Below are 6,982 nucleotides of genomic sequence, written 5' to 3'. Positions count from 1 at the left end.
TGCCAGCCCTGTTTCTTCTCCCCTGCCATGCCTTGAATGACTAGTTGCCTCTACAAGTGGGCTGCTACACACCCTCAGCATTGCCGGTCCACTGGATCATCCACAGCCTCACCTGGTTCCCTCAGGTTCCCCGTGGCTACCAGAAGTGAGGACACACTGTGTCTATGAGGACTTCACCTAGGCCATTGGCCTATCTGGGGTCCCTGTGCGCACTCCACCTCCACGCTCCAGCTGGCCTTTGCTCCCTCTCCCACTGGCCAGCTCAGTTTCTCTTTATTCCTAGCCTGCAGTGTAGGATCTGCTGCAGTAGAAGGCCTTTCCTTTAAAGATAAAAGTTAACCAATGTGCAATTTAATAAACTAGGATGTGAATTTTTAATCAGAAACCTAAAGACACTGGGTTCTTGTAGCTGCTTTACTGGAATTACCTCTCCATGTAAGACATGAGGGAGGTCAAAGGAAGATTGGGAGGCTGGGCGCGGTGGCTCATACCTGTAATTCCTGCACCTTGGGAGGCTGAAGCAGGATGATCACTTGCGGCAAGGAGTTCAAGACAAGCCTGGGCAATATAGTGAGACCCTGTCTCTACAAAAAAAAAAAAAAAAACAAATAAATACAAATAAAGGAAGGCTGGGGGGCTGGAGTGGATGAGAGACTTTCTTTTTACTCTGTATCCAGTTTTACTGCCTAAAGATTGCTTTTACAACCAAGTTTATATTGTGCTTTAAATTTCTTTCTTTTTTTTTTTTTTTTGAGACGGGGTTTCGCTCTTGTCGCCCAGGCTGGAGTGCAATGGTGCGATCTCAGCTCACTGCAATCTCCACCTTCCAGGTTCAAGTGATTTTCCTGCCCCAGACTCCCAAGTAGCTGGGATTACAGGTGTGTGTCACCACGCCCGGCTAATTCTTTTGTATTTTTAGTTGAGACGGGGTTTCATCATGTTGGCTAGGCTGGTTTCAAACTCCTGACTTCAGGTGATCCACCTGCCTTGGCTTTCCAAAGTACTGGGATTACAGGCATGAGCTCCCACACCCAGCCTACTTTAAAATTTTTATAACTCTATTTTTAAAAAGAATTGGAACTAATTGTAATCAGTAACTCTGAGTAGTATGGATAGTAGAAGCACAGTACACATTGCAGGCACAAATCACAAAAATGATGAGAAAGGCAAGGCCACCGAAGATGGATTTGAAATTTCTGCTCAAGGAGCCCTTGCGTCAGTGAGAGTAGAACCATGTACGTTTTCCTAGTTATGTGAGGAGTTTGTGTGGAAACCTGAGTTAACTACTATGGCGTGTTTGATTTATTTCCATGATGATCTGGCATCCTGCAGAGGTAGGTGCTCTGGGATGCTGTCCAGTTGGCTTGCCCCTACCGGGCTCTCACTGTGTCCTTACCACTTGCTGGGAGATCCCACGGCTGCATTGGAGCTTCCATGTGTTTCATTTACTAATTGATGTTGAGGACTGGCAGGTAGAGGAGTTGGTATTTATACTTTGGGGTCATTTAGATATTTGTTGAGAATGAGGGCCAGGCATGGTGGCTCACGCCTGTAATCCCAGCACTTTGGAAGGCTGAGGTGGGCAGATCGCTTGAGGTCAGGAGTTTGAAACCAGCCTGGCCAACATGGTGGAAACCCCGTCTCTACTAAAAATACAAAAGCTAGCTGGGTGTGGTGGCATGCTCCTGTAGTCCCAGTTACTTGGGAGGCCGAGGCAGGAGAATTGCTTGAAGCTGGGAGGCAAAGGTTGCAGTGAGTGGAGATTGTGCCACTGTACTCTAGCCCGGGGGACAGAGCGAGACTCTGTCTAAAAAAAAAAAAAAAGAGAGAGAGAAAGAGGCCATTCGTAACCAAAACTCTGAAGCAGGCCTTCAACCTTTCTTGACTACCCCACCTACCTGGGAGGTCCATCCTGGGGACAGTGGGGTACAATTATGACCAGCAATAGGCCTATGCTGAGGGCTTCTGGAGAAACTCACCTCTCCCTCCTTCTCCTCTTCATCCCCTCGCTGAAGCTCTGGGTACTGGCCTCCCAAGGTGAACATAAGAAAGAGACTCTCAAGTATTGGTTGAAACTTGAACCCAGCTGGCTTCTTGAGCTGAGGGAGATATTAACATGTGTAAGAGATTTAACTGTTAACTAGGGATCTCTGTAGATTTGTGTGAGGAACAATAACTCAACCCTATAATAATCTCCAATAAAGCTTTGAAAAACAAGACCAGTAATAACTTACTAGTATCTTGCCCTAATGGATATTAAAATTCTCTATAAAGCTAGTGTAATCAAAAAAATAGGACATTGGAGAATAGATCAGTGAAATAGAATAGAGAAGAAAGAAATTGATTTTATCAGAACTTAATACAGTGTATAATAAAGGTGGCATTTCAATTCAGTAATGGCTTATTTAATAAATGATACTAGAATAATTACCTAGCACATGAAAAACACAAACATAAACTCTTATTTAATTCATCTTTAATTACAGAAGATACAAAGGTAAAGTAAAAAAAGTTAGGAGAATATTTATGTAATATTTAGTTAGGGAGACCTTCTTAAATAACACAAGAAACTCAGAAAACATAAAAGAAAAAAAACAGATTGACAATACAGACAATTAAAATTTTTCAGTTGCACAAAACATCATGAAAAGTCAAAGAACAACTAAGAAGCTGTGAGAAAATAGTTGCAATTAATGACAGATAAAGGGTTAATATCTACAATATTATAGTTAATATCAGTATTCATAATATTAAGTTGAACTGTATAAAATTGCTGATAGTCAACTGTTTTTGACCAAAAGAAATGGCAATTTTGATGCCAACCCAACACACAGTGCTTCTATATATTGATAAGAAAAAGACAACCCAATAGAAAAAAGGTGAAGACTATAAATTATAAACAGGTGATTCTTAGAACAGAAAATGCAGATAGCTGATATATAAAACATGTGATTATAAATATGTGAATATTTATATGTTAAAATAATAACAGGATCACTACTACGAAAAAAAAAACAGAAAAGAACGCAACAGATGGCTACTATAAAAAAAACAGAAGATAACAAGTGTCGGCAAGAATATGTAGAAATCCCTTGTGCACTGTTGGTGGGAATGTAAAATGGCGCAGCTGCTATGGAAAACAGTATGGAGGTTCCTCAAAAAATAAAAAATAGAATTACATATGATCCAGCAATTCTACCTCTGGGTATATACTCAAAACGATTGAAAGCAGAGTTTCAAAAATATATTTGTACACCCGTGTTTATAGCAGCGTTAGTCATGATAGCCAAAAGGTGGAAGCAACCCAAATGTCCACTGACAAATTAATGAGTAAAAAAAATATGATATAGACACACAATGGAATATTATTTAGCCTTAAAAAGAAAGTAAAGTCTGACTCATGCTATGACATGGATGAACACTGAAGACATGCTACATGAAAGAAGCTAGTCACAAAAAGATAAATATTGTATGGTTCCATCTATATGGGGTACCCAGAGTAGTCAAATTAGTAGAGACAGAAAGTAGAATGGTGGTTGCCAAGGGCCAAGGAGGGTGGGGAATGGAGAGTTATTATTTAATGGGTGGAGAGTTTCAACTTTGCAAGATTAAAAAGGGTTCTGGAGATTGGTTGCATAACACTGTAAATGTATTTAACACTGCTGAACTGTACACTTAAAAATGGTTAAGATGGTTAATTTTGTGTTATGACAATTAAAAAATTTTAAAAAGCACACACACAAATAATAAGATAACATTTTTCATCCATAAGGCAAAATTTAGAACTAATTTTGACAGTGATGTGGGGAAGTTTGTACTTTCTTTAATTTCTGTTGGAGAATTGCTATAGCATTTTAAGAAAGTAATTTGGTAGGATCTATTAAAATGAAAGATGCACATGTTCTTTGACACAGTAATCCCACTTTTGGGACTGTAACCTGTAGAAATACTTGTACCAATACATAAACATATATGTGTAAAGATGTTTTTTGCATTGGTCGTAACTGGAAATAATCTCCCCACCAAAAACGGGCAAATGGTTGGATATTATACAACTATTTATTTATTTATTTTTAAATTTTATTTTATTTTATTTTAAGTTCCAGGATACATGTGTAGGACGTTCAGGTTTGTTACATAGGTAAACATGTGCCATGGTGGTTTGCTGCACCTATCAGCCCATTACCTAGGTATTAAGTCCCACATGCATTAGCTGTTTATCCTGATGCTCTCCCTCCTCCCGCCCCCAAGACAGGCTCCAGTGTGTGTTGTTGCCCTCCCTGTGTCCATGTGTTCTCATTGTTCAGCTCCCACTTATAAGTGAGAACATGTGCTGTTTGGTTTTCTGTTCCTGTATTAGTTTGCTGAGAGTAATAGCTTCCAGCTCCATCCATGTCCCTGCAAAGGACATGATCTCATTCCTTTTTATTACCCAACTATTTAAAAGAAAGAGTAATAGCTATAAGGATTGACCTGGAGAGATAAGTATGAGATATCATTTTATCAATAATATGACATATTATTGTAAGATAATAGGCAAGTTCCACAGAAAAGCATATAGTATGATTCTGCTTGTGTGAAAAGCAAATTTAAAAATCCCTATAATCTGTTTATATATTGTGATGGTTAATTTTGTGTATCAACTTGGCCAGGTTATGGTGCCAAGTCGTTTGCTCAAACACTAGTCTAGATGTTATTGTAAAGATATGTTTTTAGATGTGACTAACATTTAAATCACTAGAGTTTGAATAAAGCAGGCTACCTCTATAATGTAGGTGGGCCTCATCTAATCAGTTGAAAGCCTTAAAAACAATGACTGAGGTTCACCGAAGGAGGAGGAATTCTCAAGGCTGCAACATTAACTCTCACCTGAATTCAGATTTCAGACTTGCCAACCCCCACAATCTCATGAGCCAATCCATTAGAATAAACCACCTCTGGTGAGAAACTCGAAGGTTTCCCAGTAAGATTAGGAAAAAGGCAAGAATGTCCCCTCTTACCACTCCTTTTCAACGTTGTAATGGCAGTCGTAGCTAATGCAATAAGACAAGAAAAAAAAAAAGTAAAAGATATACAGATTGAGAAGGAAGAAATAAAGCTGTCTGTTCACAGATGGCATGGTCATCTATGTAGAAAATTCAAGAGAGTTGACAAACACTCTTGGAATTAAGAAGTCATCATAGAGAAGTTGGTGCCAGTAACCAGAGGCAGTGGCAGCGAGTGGGTCCTTGTGGGCTAGAAGAACCCTGCAAAAATGTCTCTCTATCCATCTCTTGAAGACTTGAAGGTAGACAAAGTAATTGGGGCTCAAAATACTTTTTCTGCAAACTCTGCCAATCCAGCAATTTTGTCAGAAGCTTCTGCTTCCATCTCACGAGATGGAAATCTCTATCCCAAACTATATCCGGAGCTCTCTTAATACATGGGCCTGAGTTTAAATGAAGAAGAAATATGTGTAAATGTGGCCATGGTTTCTGGTGCACCAATTCAGGGGCAAGAAGTTCCAGTATGAACTATATGGTGGCTCCTGTAACTGGTAATGACGTTGGAATTCATAGAGCAGAAATTAAGCAAAGGATTTGTGAAGTCATTTTGTGTAAGGATCAAAATGGAAAAATTGGACTCAGGCTTAAATCAATAGATAATAGTATATTTGTTCAGCTAGTCCAGACTAATTTTCCAGCCTCATTGGTTGGTCTGAGATTTGGGGACCAAGTGCTCCAGATTAATAGTGAAAACTGTGCAGGGTGAAGCTCTGATAAAGCGCACAAGGTGTTCAAACAGGCTTTTGGAGAGAAGAGAAGATTACCATGACCATTCGTGACAGGCCCTTCGAACGGACAATTACCATGCATAAGGATAGCACTGGACATGTTGGTTTTATCTTTAAAAATTGAAAAATAACATCCATAGTGAAAGATAGCTCCGCAGCCAGAAATGGTCTTCTCACAGAACATAAAATCTGTGAAATCAATGGACAGAATGTCATTGGATTGAAGGACTCTCAAATTGCAGACATATTGTCAACATCTGGGACTGTAGTTACTATTACAATCATACTTGCTTTTATCTTTGAACATATTATTAAGCGGATGGCACCAAGCATTATGAAAAGCCTAATGGACCACACCATTTCTGAGGTTTAAAATTCACGGCACCATGGAAATGTAGCTGAGCGTCTCCAGTTTCCTTCTTTGGCAACTTCGGTATTATGCACATGTAGCTTTCCCAGAGCCAGCGAGCATATGCTGCATGAGGACCTTTCTATCTTTTTTTTTTTTCTTTTTTGAGATGGTGTCTCTCTCTGTCGCCCAGGCTGGAGTGCCAGTGGCACGATCTCGGCTCACTGCAACCTCTGCCTCCCGGGTTCAAGTGATTCTCCTGCCTCAGCCTCCTGAGTAGCTGGGATTACAGGCCTGCACCACCATGCCCGGCTAATTACTGTATTTTCAGTAGGGATGTGATTTCACCATGTTGGTCAGGCTGGTCTCGAACTCCTGACCTCATGATCCACCCACCTCGGCCTTCCAAAGTGTTGGGATTACAGGCGTGAGCCACCTTGCCTGGCCTTCTATCTTACATTATGATTGGGAATCTTACTATTTCATCTGATACCTTGTTCAGATTACAAAATAGTTGTAGCCTTATCCTGGTTTTACAGAGGTGAAAGTTTCAAGAGATTTACTGACTTTCCTAGAATAGTTTCTCTGCCGGAAATCTGATGCTTTTTTAAGCCATTGTGATTAGGATGACTGATACAGGTATAGCTTTGTGTGAATACCAGTCACCTTTCTCCTAGGTAATGAGTAGTGCTGTTCATATTACTTTAGTTCTATAGGATATTTGCATTTTTAACATGCTACCATAGTACCTTTAGAATGATTGCCTTTGATTTTTTAAAAAACTCTGTTTGTGTGTGTGTGTGTGTAACATGCCAATTAAGAACACCGGTTTCATTCCATGTAAGCATCAAACAGTGTAT

General features: G+C 39.8%; 1 pseudogene across 1 annotated transcript; it reads left to right on the top strand.

Moving 5' to 3' along the window:
• Positions 1-5,254: 5,254 nt before the first annotated feature.
• On the top strand, positions 5,255-6,265 carry LOC105539755 (annotated as a pseudogene). The gene has a single exon (XR_001006099.1). The product of XR_001006099.1 is annotated as a syntenin-1 pseudogene (transcript).
• The last annotated feature ends 717 nt before the right edge of the window (positions 6,266-6,982 follow it).

The sequence above is a fragment of the Mandrillus leucophaeus genome, unplaced genomic scaffold (genome assembly GCF_000951045.1).
Source record: "Mandrillus leucophaeus isolate KB7577 unplaced genomic scaffold, Mleu.le_1.0 Scaffold209, whole genome shotgun sequence".
NCBI lineage: Eukaryota > Metazoa > Chordata > Mammalia > Primates > Cercopithecidae > Mandrillus > Mandrillus leucophaeus.
The sequence above is the reverse complement of the archived record's forward strand: the minus strand, read 5'-3'. Positions and strand labels throughout refer to the sequence as shown.